The sequence below is a fragment of the Thermobia domestica genome, chromosome 2 (genome assembly GCF_964235325.1).
Source record: "Thermobia domestica chromosome 2, izTheDome1.hap1.1, whole genome shotgun sequence".
NCBI classification, from domain to species: Eukaryota; Metazoa; Arthropoda; class Insecta; order Zygentoma; family Lepismatidae; genus Thermobia; species Thermobia domestica.
In genome coordinates this window covers 275,573,276-275,588,230 of record NC_137455.1, presented here as the reverse complement: position 1 = coordinate 275,588,230, position 14,955 = coordinate 275,573,276, and the positions used below count along the sequence as shown (strand labels likewise).

Sequence of the window (14,955 nt, the reverse complement as noted above, 5' to 3'; positions counted from 1 at the left end):
TCGCACAGAAATGTCACTGTGAATTTGTTCAAAATTGTCCAGAATGTAGTCCCATATGTATACTAAAACACCACAAAGTCGAATTTTGGGCGCTCGATGGGGTCAGATTCAAAATCCAACATAAACCAAACATTGCAAGATACTGACCATATGAAAATCTGGGTTCAGATCGATAACCATTTGCCTGTACCTCAAGCATCAAAGGAATTTATATTGGCATCTGTCAAATTCATTTGTTTCTTTATGTATTCATTTGAAATTACACAATTATCCACCTTTCGAGATATTTAGATAGGTACTACATTTCACATTAATTTGCTTGCCGACAAATTGAATGACATCTTACACATGTTCTGAATGTTTACAATCTTTCTCGTAGTTTTTGTGAAGCTATATCTGCATCATAGTGACAGATCCTATATGTTTGTCCAGTTGCAGTTGTTACATCAACAATTGAAAGAACTGCTATGGATGGTACTGTTAATATATCAGGATTCTCAGGGTAGTAGAATGATGGCGAAGGTCCTTGAGGGTGAAGAAAACTAACGGTAGCAGTTCTATTTCGTTTGTCTGTACAAGTACACAAGCTAATCACCAAAAACAGTTGTATTCACAACTCACAAAACCACGTCTGTTCTACAAAAGAATACTTTTAATACCTTCACATGACCGTACTTTCATCAGAAAATGAGATGTGTTTTACCCTTATTTCACTTTCAGATGCTGGAAGAATCGCAACTAACATCCGAGTGCCTGGAATGATCTTAGTTTGAAGAAACCTTTCATCTAATAATTTTTCATCTTTGTCATGATCCTCATTTGTACAAAAGTGAAAGGCAACACATAGCAAATTTTTCATGGCCCTGTCATACACATTTTTGGATTAATAATCTGATTTTCCACAGGTCTTTGCAAACTTGGCTCTGGCAGGTCCCCTTTTCAGGCACCCTGAGAGACCATTGCTAACACCTTTACCATGGTAACTGGCACAAAAACACCACTCAGCATCAACATTAAAGTCTGCCTTATAGTAACATACATTAATGAAATTTTAGTTGTTTTTATATTGAGCGGCGGCCACATTAGAAAATTAAAAGAAAAAAAATCCAATTCACAATTGGAAATATCTGTAACAAGAAACATATTAGCTCTTTTTCTGAAATCACAATGAAATTGACGTGTTTCAAGAGGTCACCTTTTCTGTAGTATGTTACAAAAGGATAGATGGTGGCTTGAGAGTTTGCCCAGTAATAACCTGGTGAGCAGTCGTGTGCCAATATAAATTCCTTTGATGTTGGAGGTAAGTATCTTACAATGTTTGGTTTATGTTGAATTTTGAATCGGATCCCACTGAGTGACCAAAACACAACTTTGTATACATACGGGACTACATTCTGGACAATTTTGAGCAAGTTCACAGGGACATTTCTGTGCGAAATTTTAAATTCAAATTTTGAGTTTTTGAAGTATTTTTTTTTTTTTATTATTTTACAGGCTTTTTCAATATAGTACAGCTTGTAGAGCAATCTTTACGCTTTTCAATAGTGTATGTTCCATGTGTTGAGCGCACATATTAACCATTTTATGACATTTTTTTATAACCACCGTAACGGAAAAAATGCCCTTTTTTTGAAATTTTGTCATCTCCCATTGTAATAAAGCTGTTCAACAATTTTAACAAAATTTTAAAATGGTCAGGTCAGACCTTGTCACTTGACTGCTTGATTTCACATGGAATATCCCATATGGGGAAGAGAGGAACAAAGAAAGGAAAAAAAGGACGAAAAGAGTTCAAGTGATTCTGATTTCGCGTTAAGAACGTTTCATATAACCTACATACTGAGAGATATTAAGCTCCAAACCAAATAACAGTAAATATTTTTCTGATATATAAAAACATTATATATAAATATCAGAGATTGCATTTGCAGTATATGATTTTAAAATGTTGTGATTTTCAACATGCTAATTAATTATTCACAAAGAGCTACGGCACGTTCTTTATTCCTCTCTCCCTTTTACCTCTGACAATAGATGATCGTCAGTTCCGGGAAAAACCCTAACATTCACGCCCTTTTGTCCCTACTGGCTTTTAGTTCTGAATTCAATAACAGATCTGTTGTGTTACTGAGCCTTGAACACCAACGAGTGGATATAACCTGTAGTTATGTTTTCTCTTTTACACTTTGCAACATGAATATGACAATTACTTGTTATAAAAATTTCATGCCAGTTTCACGACAAAAAATGCTACGAACACGTGATGGAAGTCAGTTTTACGCGATTATTTTGAATTTTAAGTGTCATTTTTAGCTGTAACCTTTTTGACTCCCGAGCTAACACGAATATACGCGCCTATGAACGTTTTAGAGATCTATCAACTCTTATACAGTCAGCCACGGAAGTAATTGCACCACTGGCTGTTATAACTCTATTAGGCCGTGTCCAGCTATTATACTTTTGCCGGTATTGTAAACGCCTGCACAAAAGCAACCCAATTTACACGCAACATTTTAATCTGGCGACGACAGTTGGTAAGTCTGTGGAGCATTAAAACAAGCTGTGAAGTTCATATACGAAACAATTTTCCATCTTAAGATTTGTCTCCATTGTTTGGAACATGTTGTCCAATGAGCGCCACAGATACGTCTGAGTTTGCGGCAAATAATTGGAAGTGGCATCTCTTGCAATGTATAAACGTATTTTTCGCACAAGTCATATTTTCTTTTACGGCTCAAGTTGAATCTGTGAAATGATGCGAGTTGGGAGTGATAGTGCTTATGCTCAATGTAATAACAAAGACAGTCTCCTTTGGAAAAGGAATGAGATGTTGAAATGAGGATCAAAGGGTAGGACCACGAATGGAAGCAAAGATTTACAAAACTTATTTCCTTCAACTGTTCCAGATTTAATATTTTTAGTTACTTTCAACCATTTTCCAACTCATGTATGATCAGTTTTTCGTTCTTTTTCCTTATGCAGCAGGTAGTGAAATAATACATTATATACACAATGAGTTGGAGTTTTACCCAGTGGTTTCCCTTACTCACATAAAATACCCCAAAATTGCCCACTTTCAAACTTCAAAACCTGGATTGAAATTATAACCTCAATGTATTTACAATTACTTTCTTTAATGGTATTTGTTAGTACACGCCAGGTTTCAGAATTGGCTTAATATTTGTATTTATCAAAAGATCATCAGCAGAACAGAAAATATATATATAAGTTATCGGAATCATGCACAACAGAATTTTGTTTGCGATCGATCAAATTCGCTGTAACTTTATTCAACTGTAATCTATATATATAAAAGAGAACGTACAAATCCTTTGTTCCCTCATCACGCTAATACGGCTGAACCAATTTCTTTTATTTTTGGGGGGTTATTAGGATTTGGACCCTAGATGGTTTTTATCATATCACTTTAATTTTTAATTACCAGTGTCTTGAGATAATTGACCATTCAAGTGTCCATAACGTACAAATCCTTTGTTAGATCATCATAGGTAAAAATAAACGTATTTATATGCAACCCGCATGACCGTGTCACTCGGCGGGTTAACATAAATGACAGGCGCTATAATGTTAACATTTACTGCAATCACTTGAAAGCGAAAAAGTAAAAATTATCTAAGTAACAAAGTTTATTGCGTTCCGGGGTGACCGCAGCGAAGCGGGGCGGGTTAACATAAATGACAGGCGATATAATGTTAACATTTAATGCAATCTTCTATGGTTTTTATCATATCACTTGAAAGCGAAAAAGTAAAAATTATCTAAGTAACAACGTTTATTGCGTTCCGGGGTGACCGCAGCGAAGCGGGGTGAACGCTGCTAGTCTATTATATAAAAATAAACAGGACATAGTTTGTGGTCTCATCACGGGCAAACGGCTACAAAGTTGGAAATTAATTCTTTTAATGTAGTTATCACGTACCTCGAACTGGGTTTTTATCATGGTACTTTCATTAAAATACGTACTCTAATGGGGATGAGGACAGAGTGTCAAAATCTATGTGAAAAATTTAGTATCTCACGATCCTGTCAAGTTAGAAACATGAAATACACACTTCTCATTAAAACTAAGTAACCTGTGTTAAAGAATTTTTGAGAATTCTCGTTTGAAGGGCGGCATTTTCTACAATTTCTTTCTTTACACTGAAAGCGATGTTACTTGCTGTTTGTGATCGCCTCACGGGGAAAAGGTTGAACAGTTTGAAATGAATTTTAGAACCAAGTACCTACCTTTAGCTGAGTTTTTATCGTATTAGTTTATAAAGTCGTTTTATCTCTGGTTTCTGAACTTGTACTATCTGGAATCTTTCAGTTTTACGTCCTACGGTTATGCCGATTATGATAAAGGAAATGATGATGATCAGAAATGAATGAAATAGTGGAATGAAGAAAGTGGGAAGAAACGAGAGAGCCCCGAGAAAACCCACGAACAGTGTCTGCCTACCACAGACACTTGGCACGAGCTGGGATTGAACAAGGGCCCACATGCACCTGAGTTGAATGCTCTACCACTGAGCCACCATGCCCCTTCGGCGTGATTTAAAGAAAATTACTTGGTCTAACAACAAATACTGTTAACAAATTTTGACGCACGCTGTACATCTGGGGGTAGGAGGAAAGAACCGCTAGTGTGCTCACGGGAACATTGAACCATTGTGTGCATGTCTGTGAAAGAGGAAGCATTGTGCTGAAGGCGGAACTATGGAATGGGGCGGCTGCGAAAATCGTGTTGCCGTGATAGCGTTACGTAAAGTTAAATAATCTGCAAGTGACATTTTCAAGAACTCCAAAACAGTTTGTGTACTGTACCATTGAGCGCTGCAATGAAATCGGGACTGTGAAGGGTCGTCCATGCAGTGTCAGGATTTCAGCAGCCACAAAAGTGGTGACCGCCCGCATGCGAAGAAATGTGGTAAGGAAGCAAGCTATCATGGCCCGTGAAATGAACATTTCGAAACGATCAGAGTTCAAGCTTCTGTCTGAGGACCTTCGACTACGGCTTATCGCCGAAGTACAGGACATTACCATGACGCACGCCTAAAGAAGCTGAGAGTGGCAAAATATAGACCCATAATGGTCGTCTCCTGCACTGGTACACCCATAATCCTCTTCACCGATGAGGAAAATATTCACCATCGAACAGTCGTTCAATTGACAAAATAATAGGGTGTATGCATCAACTTCTCACGAAGCCCGTAAAAAGGTTCCACAAGTCGAGTTAAAGTCAGCGCACGAGTGTACGAAAGCATAGCTTTAGAGCCTATTGTGAGAAATTAAGCGGCACATTGTTTCACAACAAACCCTGGAACTTCAAGTAGAATTCTGCTCCCGCCCACAAGGCCAGGTCAACTCAAAGATGGCTTCAGCGTCACGTCCCTGACTTCATTTCGTCTGAAGCAGTCTGAACCTGCACCCTCTGGAATACCGACTGTGGTTAGTGCTGGAGCGCATCGTCTGTAAGAAGAGACACTCCACTACTGCCAGTTTAAAGCGTTTCTTGTTGGTAGATATGGCGGATTTTCTCCTGGATGTCATCCATTCCGCCTAGCCAAGTGGCCACAAAGACTGAGAGCATGTGTCAGTGCAAAAGGTAACCATTTCGAACAGTGATTAGTGCTGTGTGTAGAGAATGCATGTAAGAACATATACAAAACAAATTAAAATCCCTCTCATAGTAGTTGCGTCATTCAGTTTTTCAGTTGTAACATTATTTATGGCTTCACTAAGTACAGGAATCTTCTCTCTGGGCAATGACTCAGGGATTTGAATCCTGATTGTAGAATTACCCACCTTTTTGTTACTCTACAAAAAAGTTTAGTTCCTTCTTTGTAGAAATCGAAATGTAAGCAAATGTTGATCGTGCAAAGGATTTACCACGAAACGCGTATGGAACTACACGGATTCCTGCGTGCGATATTTTTCTTAAGTTTAGTTCAATGTCTAACGATCATGCACCGAGACTGAGAGAGACGAAGATGATGAGGAAAATGGGAGGAAACGGGAGAATCTCGAGAAAACCATTACACACGGTGTTTGTCCATCACGAAGTCTACTTGGATGGAGATAAGATCGAACCTGGAACTCGTGCAAGAGGTAAGTCACCGCGGCCCCACAATGGAATTGCATAGTTTCATGAGTACAATAGAACATAAATGTTTAAATGTTACTTTTAGTAGGAATATGCTTTCAAATATACGTACAAAATTTAGTAAAACTCAACTTTACCCAACAAAACCCACTGGTTATTTTCTTTCTTTTTTGAAACAACCTGGAGTTTTTACAACTATGATTATAATGCCTTTGCTATGTGGCACTCATTGGACAACACGCTCAGAACAATAAATAAATATTAAAACAAAGATTTTTTTCTTTCGTGAGTCAACTCTATAGCAAAACCTGTTTCAGTGCCCTGCAGTCTTAGGAACTGTTGACACTGGCTTGAAGTGTTTCGTGTAAATTGGATCGCAATTGTCCAGGCAATACCAGTAAAAGTAGTGGATCTGACATATTGGAGCCATAACACTAAGGGATGCAATTAATTGTGAAGCTGACTGTACCAAGAATGTTCAAAATTGCGCATGACACTGCTGAGTTGAAATTTTAAGCGCCTTAGTCTGTGTTCCCTTTTTCCTCACATCAAAATGAATATTTATATATATCGTATCATTTGAATTTTGTCACTCAAATATCTCTCTGGTTACCTATCCTCCGTGCCAATATAAATACAGGTAACTTTTTCAATGTTAAATTATTTTACTGTGCTAAATTCGAACTTCGAAGGCTCCCTCCATAGCGTATTCCCCTTTGTTCACCATGTCATAATATAATACATAAAAAACTCAGTCTAAGACTTTGCCAAGAATGATTCTAATTGATAATTTAAACATTCTAGGCCGCTACGTTCTCCAAATTTTATTATTGCATTCTGTTTCACACATTACTTATAATGTATAGCTGACTTTTTACCAATCCCCATTCCTGTCACTCTTGGGTCCGAACATACGCCTTGGGATTTTATTTTCAATTACTTTCATGCTGCGCTATTCCCTCTAAGTGATCATGTTTTAACACCGTAGAACAGACACATTTACTGTTTTATATATTTTAAGTATCAAATTCCTTGAAAGAATTCGCTACGACATACTGAAAATTAACACAGAACCCATGCTTTCAGTCGACATTTAGTTTCTTCGAGAATATGGTTTTGGTGTGTTAATGGTGATCCTAGATATTTGAAAGTACCCAATTTGTCGAAATTATTATCTCATATTTTGAGGTCCCTACCATAATTTGCAATATAACGGTGACTGCGAACTTCCATGTATTTGGTTTTCTCTGCATTTTCTTCTATTATACTCATATCATCCCCTATCAGATTTACATAATCAGCACAAGCAATAACCTGGTGAGTGCCAGTTCAACTCTAGACCCTTGTTGTTATCTTTGATTTTCCTTATAGAGTATTATTCTAGAATAAAAATGAATAATGGAGACAACGCGTCTCCTTGTTCAGGCTGTTCTCGACGTAAAAGTTCGAAGACATGTATTTTCATACTCGAACTTTACTTTGAGATTCATTTAAACACATTTTAATTAACCTAACTAGCTTTCACGGTATTCTAAATTCTGTAAGAATGTTGTATAATGTTTCCCTCCGAGTAGTACACCTTTCTAAATTCAATACACAATAGATGCATCAGAGTATTGTATTTGCATTTCTTTTCAAGTACTTGATGAATGGTAAATATCCGGTCAATGGTTGATCGATTTCACCTAAATCCGTACTGATAATCTCTAATAACTTCATCTGCGTATAGGGTCAATCTTGTAACAGATTATTTAAGGATTTTATAGGATGCTGAAAAACGAGACGCCTCTATATTTATTACAATCAGTTTTGTCGTTTTTCTTGTGAATCGAAACAATGATTTTTTCTACTCTTGTGGCAATTTCTCCTTGTTTCATACGAAGAGAACGAGTTTGTGTGCTTCTTTTCACACTTTCTCCCCTCTAGATAAAATAAACTCAGCAGGAATTTCGTCTAAATCCGGAGATTTGGGTTTCTTTAATTTAATAACAGCAATTTCAATTTCTTTTCGGTTAGGCTTTGGAATATACGGTTATGCTGTATGTATTTGACCTTCTCCACGTATATTATATTCTGGTTGAATACTGAGCAAACTGTTACCAAAGAAATCTAAAACACGTAAAACTGTGTACATCTCCCAATAAATGTCCAAAATATCGTAAAAAATAAAGCAGTATGTCACGGCTTAGTTATACCAACAATAAACTAATAAAAAGTTCAAAAATCAAAGAGTTCTTTTCAGGCAGGTTTAACCGAATTTCGGCTGGACCCACCTGGGCAAATCCTGGTAGTTTCTTCCACTTTTTTGAAATTAACCTATTTGACTTTCATGCTGCTTAAAGAATTACATTAGGCCAAACTTACATCAGCATCACCAGTGGGCTCCTTCACGCAGACAAAAAATACTTTCTTCCATGAAAACACATGCCAAATTGAAAGTGAAGAAACGTCGCTTTTCCCTACCATAACAAACCTATATGATACCAAATCCAGTTTGAACGCACTAAATAAATTAATACGAAAGAAAAAATGTATAATCAATAACACCCCGTACCCTACGGAACATAATAATAACAAATATCACTAACAATACCTAACCAATCACCAACCATTCGTCGTAACAAACTCTTCACACGGAGGATAAATAAACATCACAACAGCAGACTGCTAGAAAAAATAAATACGAAATTAAATAATCACTTACCATAGCATCAAAACTCAGGCTTATGGAGATCAGAAAAAAAAAATCCTGTACAATGAATGCTTGTTACAGAAAAATTCAACATCCAATTATCTCTATTCAGTGCATACATAAACCAAACCATAACTATTGGGCATAGTCCAAATCAATTCAAGCAGTAAGTTTTGTGTGAGTGGGGGAGGGGGGACGTAAAGTTGTAAAATCCACGGAAGAAGAATGTTGCTTGCTTTCACAAGAGGATTGCACGAATCATGAAAATACATCGGGATCATACGTCTTACATGTAAACTAAGGTAAAAATACGAAAAGGAAAGTGTGCCCTTTATCACATAGCACTCCATAAGACATGATTACATGAAGTACTATGTCAAGTCACTGTATAAAGTGATTATACAAGTGTCGCACACAATGCATGTATTTTATGACATATAAAATGTTTTTCCAATATCCTCGTTCATGCATACACCCACCGTTGCTGACACGCCAGCTTCCTACGGACGCACCCCCTCGTTACCGCTTGTGCCACTTCTGCGCTAGTGCTCTCACTGGTTAGATTGCATTATTGCTTTTCAGTGGCAGCCTAGCACAACTTGGTTCGTGCTTTATGCACTGATGTCTTTATGTCATACATCCACACTGCATTTACACTCAGACTACTTGAAGTCAATCTGCAACTAGTAACGGAGCTCCTCATTTAGTGCATGTTATGCTATTATTAAAAAACATCTATTATGAATATAACAATGTGGGACAGCATGCAGAAAGGAAGGTTTTATACGAGGCACTATATTGAAACTCCTATAAACGTTTGTTTTTAACACTGTAAGGATTCTTTGTTTTAGTAATTTCTGAGTAGTATACTATTTGCTATGCTTTACAGTTGGAGGGTACCAATTTTACGCTTGTAATGCTATATAGACACATACAGATGTAGGAGAGAGCAAATGAAGCATGAAATAATGAGAAAAAAAAATGACTGCAGTGAAAATTAAACATTGGACATGAAGCAGGAGTAACTGTAGGCAAGGTATACTAAACAGCAATAGGTAAGTAATAATACAACACTGGAAACAAGTTCATGCGTATCTCAGCCGGGGCCGTCGTCTGCGCAAGATTAGCCTAAATATCTGTTTTAACAATTTCAAAATTAATCTACCAACGTCACCAAACTACTTTCGCGACAATCCTCCTCCGGATACCAAACAACGAAGTAGATCCACGAAAGAGTATAGAGACAAATACCGGCACTGAAAGAACTTTAATTTATAAAGGCTTACTCCAGGTGGACCCCTCAACTTCATCTATGCCAGGTGCGGTATTTCACATCGGCAGTTGCAAACATCTTGGAGGATAATTATAATTTTCCACTAATTACATTGAGTGGTGTTCTTAAACTTAACCTGCACACAAACAGAAGTATGAATGTTCGAAAGAGTTCATTAGAACAGACGGTTCTACCGAATTGAAAATTTTCTAGGTAAAATTACGACGTGAAGGAATATGTGTGCACATAAAAAAATTGTCAATACACAGAATATTAAAATGAATTTTGAATGGTAGAATGAACCTGAAAAAGTAAGAAATTGTCAAAATTCGGTAACCAATATAAAATGTTTTGAACGTAAGAACTTACCAGTATTCAGAAGTTCTAACCTAACCTGAAAATGCAAAAATATCTCAAAATTACGTAGAGCCGTCTGCTCGAGTAATGCCGTTCGAAATTTCGGATCTCTGTTTCCTAAATAAAAAATAATATAACACGGAAGTTATAAACAGTAAATAAAATAATTTCATTAAACAGCGATATGAGAAATACAAAGCCAAACCTTACTGTTGTCCCTTGTACACAGCTCTTACATAACCATTTCTGGTGGTGAACTGCAATTTAGTGCTCAAAATTTATTAGTATACCACACGAGGTACGTCATTATTAAATAACGCTAATCCTTAATTTATACAATAGCACCTGTTATTCATAACCCATAAGAGGTATCATTCATTACCATATTGTCGACATATCTATACCACGTACACACTATCAACGGCTCTAGGAACACGAGTATACTGTTTATCTTGAGGAGCGATAATTCCTATATTCATATCGCAATTTAATGGAGGTAATTCTCACATTGCAGTATTCACTTCCTATGATACATTCATTTAGATCACAAGTTTTCAAATTATATTAAACTATACATGCAGTGAAACGCAACAATCACAGTTAAGCATTACCTCAGTAATACATTACCTTTAAGAAATATTATCTTGATAAAACAACACCAATGAATTAGCCATCTTCAGTAGCTAGCCTACTTTTCAAACCTTTTCCCACGGTTTCCAGTATTGGCCTTCTTTTAGCTTCTTCTCCAACTCAGCTTACAAGTCAATGCTTACAATGTACGTTTGATTGTATAAAACATTCCATTAGTTAAGGCAGAGTGTCACACAAATAAATCATGGTAATTCACTTCAATAAACAACATTACAGCCGCCATGAATACTGTCTTCGCAGTAATAGTTCCGTATGTTCACCATAGAGGGCATAAGGAAGGGACAGAACAAATTACTGTTGTCGAGCGACTTCAATTAATTTCCATGGAAACTTTTCGGTTATTCACAAATTATCTCAAAATAACCAATAAGTTAATTATCAAACACTCTTAACGTCAACCAAATTACGTTGAAAATTCATGTACTATATGCCAACTTCTCAGATACTCCAGGTATGTTACCTTAAGATAGTTTTTGCCCACTGTAATTGTGATGGGCTAAGGTGGTCATAGATACCGAAAACCCAGAAATCTAATTCCTAACGGTAATTGTAGGCTTCATCATCGCAAAAAAATTCACTTCCTTGTAATTATAGCCAATTAAATATATTTTGAATACTGAAACTCTGAGATTGCCTTATGCAGCGCAGGGGCGGATCCAGGACCGACTTCTGGGGGAGCGGTGAGTTGTCATACTGTTACTTTTAAGGGCTCCAAACTTTGGGGTGGGTTTTATTTATATATAAAAAATAAGAAAGCTTCATGTTCTGGAGGGGGCGGTCGTTCCCCCTAGATCCGCTCCTGATGCAGCGTGGAAAAGGCAACGAAAGGATCACCATGATGACTCGGGGATCATTCCGTAGCATTCTTGTTTACCCAAAGCAAAATTTACGTTTAATTTCTTAATAATCACCATAGAAGTTATAATTGCTTTTTGCATTTTTTTTTTTTTTTTTGCATTGATTTACGATCTTAAATTTTGTGAAGGCTCATACGGAAAGAGAACTATGATCTTCACAGGCATTTTATAATTACTATAGTGCTATCAAAATATCTTGAGCCGTGGCAAAAATGTGAACTAAAGCTCACACCCTCCGCACACCCACGCGTTGAGCGAATAAGGGTTCAGTTGTTCCTAAGTGAGAGAACCTTGCAGCCGTCTACGCCAAAGGGAGTGGAATTCCTTTAGCCGATAGCAGTGCTTGAAGTGGAAGATTAGGAGTCAAGTCAATGTGGTGTAACTATAGCAGGTCACTTTCCGTAAATTGACGTGCTCCAGACCCCAAGGCCCGGGAGATAAACTTTAGGGAGCACTGAAGTATAAAACACTCAATTCGCTGGGGATTTTCTTTTATAATTCTACAGGGAAAACCCGAAAATTTTTGTACCGCCACTGCTTTACAATCAATGCATTAGCTATTTTCTCTTCATATTTCTAATTGTCCGTATCGGGTTCGTGCAATTGAAATATTTACTTTTCATAGCGATACCATACATCACGATTTTCTGGGGTTGTCGCCGGATTCAAGTTCGCTATCCTTGGGCCTTATTTGGTGCTATACCAGCCTTTGCAAAATTTTATGGACCGCGACACAGCGCAAAAGCTGGAATAGGCTATACCGAGCATCGGAAATAAAAACGCATAGTCTGCTTTGCTTTGAGGAAACCTGTGCGGAATGAGGCCGATTGTATCACGACAGATTTGTTTGTGTGTTCAGATGTCCCGATTTTATGGAATAACTTTCTTTTTAATTCATTTGTGTCTATTTCGAGATTATTATCCATTGTTTATAAATATTTGCTATTTAATTTAACGTAACTTATTTGATAATTTTAGTTAACGGGCTTCTTTTATCACTGCATGGAGATTTTCGGCCGCATGCAGAGACGTTCTGACGCGTGATTAATGTCATACTAAAGATTTCGACTAAATGTTTCCTGTAGCAATCAGACCTTTAATATGATGCTAAACATACTTCAAAACGACTCTGCAAACCAAGGTCTTTTGGATACAATCTGCGCGAACAGGTAATGCTGGCAATCGCGAAATTATTTCTGAGAGTTGAAAAAAGGGAGTACTTTTGAAAATTAAGTCCTCAATTCTGCAGCGAAATAATCGGTTCTGGTTACGGAGCGGAATAGATTTTCGCCACACCACCCTCTCCTTAATTCAACTCTTGTAATTCAACAGTGTATTAGTGGTAAATTCCCTGAAATGAAAGGAATATTTTGGATTTTTCTTGTGCGACTTTTACGGATAAGGCAAAAAGAAGTAGCTACAAAACTTCTGCATTACTGTCGTTTCTGGCCAAATAGCCAACGCTTGAGCTTTCTATAAGATTAGGAACAAATTGAGACAGTCTTGCGAAGTAACGTAACGCAAGTAACGCGTTACATTTTTTCCAAAGTAGCTGTAACGGTAACGCGTTACAAAGTTTTAAGTAACGTACCTAGTTTGCGTTACTTTTTTCTCGTTACATTTCGGATGAGTAACTACAATATATGTATTTTTTTTGGATTGAGTATAGTCCGCTCCCCCAGTGATTTTTAACGAATCATAGTGATTCTAACGATTCATACTAGTTCATAATGAATCGGAATCGCATGTTATAAAGATTTAAGATGTAAATTTTGCGGTAAGGAAGCTTTAGTAAAAGTAGTAGTAGTAGTAGTAGTAGTAGTAGTAGTAGTAGTAGTAGCAGTAGTAGTAGTAGTTAGTAGCAATAGTAGTAGTAGTAGTAGTGGTAGTTAGTAGCAATAGTATTAGTAGTAGGAACGGGTTAGAAGCCCCGCAGGGGTTGGTTGGGTTCTGTTCTCGATATAAGTAGTAGTAGTAGTAGTAGTAGTAGTAGTAGTAGTAGTAGTAGTAGTAGTAGTAGTAGTAGTAGTAGTAAAATGAAATGAAATGAAATGAAATCTTTGAGTTTTACGTCCCACGGTTATGCCGGTTAGGCTAAAGGAGACGGTGATGATGAATAATGAATGAAATGGTGGAATGAAGAAAGTGGGAGGAAACGGGAGAACCCCGAGAAAACCCACGCACACAGTGTTTGTCCACCACAAAGTTCACTTGGCGGGGCCTGGGATAGTAGTAGTAGTAGTAGTAGTAGCAGTACTAGTATCAGTAGTAGTAGTGGTAGTTAGTAGCAATAGTAGTAGTAGTACTAGTAGTAGGAATGGGTTAGAAGCTCCGCAGGGGTTGATTGGGTTGTTCTTGATAAAAGTAGTAGTAGTACTAGTAGTAGTACTACTTGTAGTAGTAGTAGTAGTACTAGTAGTAGTAATAGTTGTACTAGTAGTAGTAGTAGTAGTACTTGTAGTAGTAGTAGTAGTAGTAGTAGTAGTAGTAGTAGTAGTAGTAGTAACTTTCAGTTCCGGTGACAAAGAACTGGGGGAGCGGGCTATACACAAGCCTTTTTTTTTCGGAAACAAATGTTTCTTTCCTGTAAGTGAATTTCTCAGAATGAAACAATCTAGTATGAACTACGTATATCAGCGACCGACAGTCACCGACACACAGAGAAACAAAAAAGATCATAATGCCACTTGCTGTTTTTGGAAGATGAGGATGTTTTTGGACCTGTACTGATTGCAAGCTCCTGGAAGATTTTGTCGTAGATTTTGACAGCTCCAAATCAATACATTCAGTGAGTGAACTAGGAGTGCAATGATACCTGTAGTCTATTTTACTTTTATTGGTGTTGTTTTTATAAAGATGGAGAACGGAAATATTTTGCAGCTCGAACATTTGAAAGAATACTTTTTTCTTAAGAACTGATGATGATGGTGGACAGAATTTAAAAGTAAAGTGTCTGAAGTGCCCCGGCGGAAAATATTTATCAACAGCTAGGGTGCCATAATTAACGATATACAGCAAG

The 14,955-nt window shown here is 37.2% G+C and overlaps 2 protein-coding genes across 6 annotated transcripts in view; one reads left to right on the top strand and one right to left on the bottom strand.

Moving 5' to 3' along the window:
* The window catches only part of LOC145678505 (uncharacterized), a 393,685-nt gene extending 382,315 nt beyond the window's left edge, over window positions 1–11,370 (bottom strand). For all 3 annotated transcript variants that reach the window (XR_014130402.1, XM_081748725.1, XM_081748726.1), the window contains exon 1: window positions 11,056–11,370. The gene's annotated coding sequence lies outside the window, so the exon portion shown is untranslated. The remainder of the gene's footprint in view (window positions 1–11,055) is intronic.
* Window positions 11,371–11,383: 13 nt separating this feature from the next.
* Window positions 11,384–14,955, top strand: part of LOC145678507 (uncharacterized) — a 71,435-nt gene continuing 67,863 nt past the window's right edge. For all 3 annotated transcript variants that reach the window (XM_081748729.1, XM_081748728.1, XM_081748727.1), the window contains exon 1: window positions 11,384–11,530. The gene's annotated coding sequence lies outside the window, so the exon portion shown is untranslated. The remainder of the gene's footprint in view (window positions 11,531–14,955) is intronic.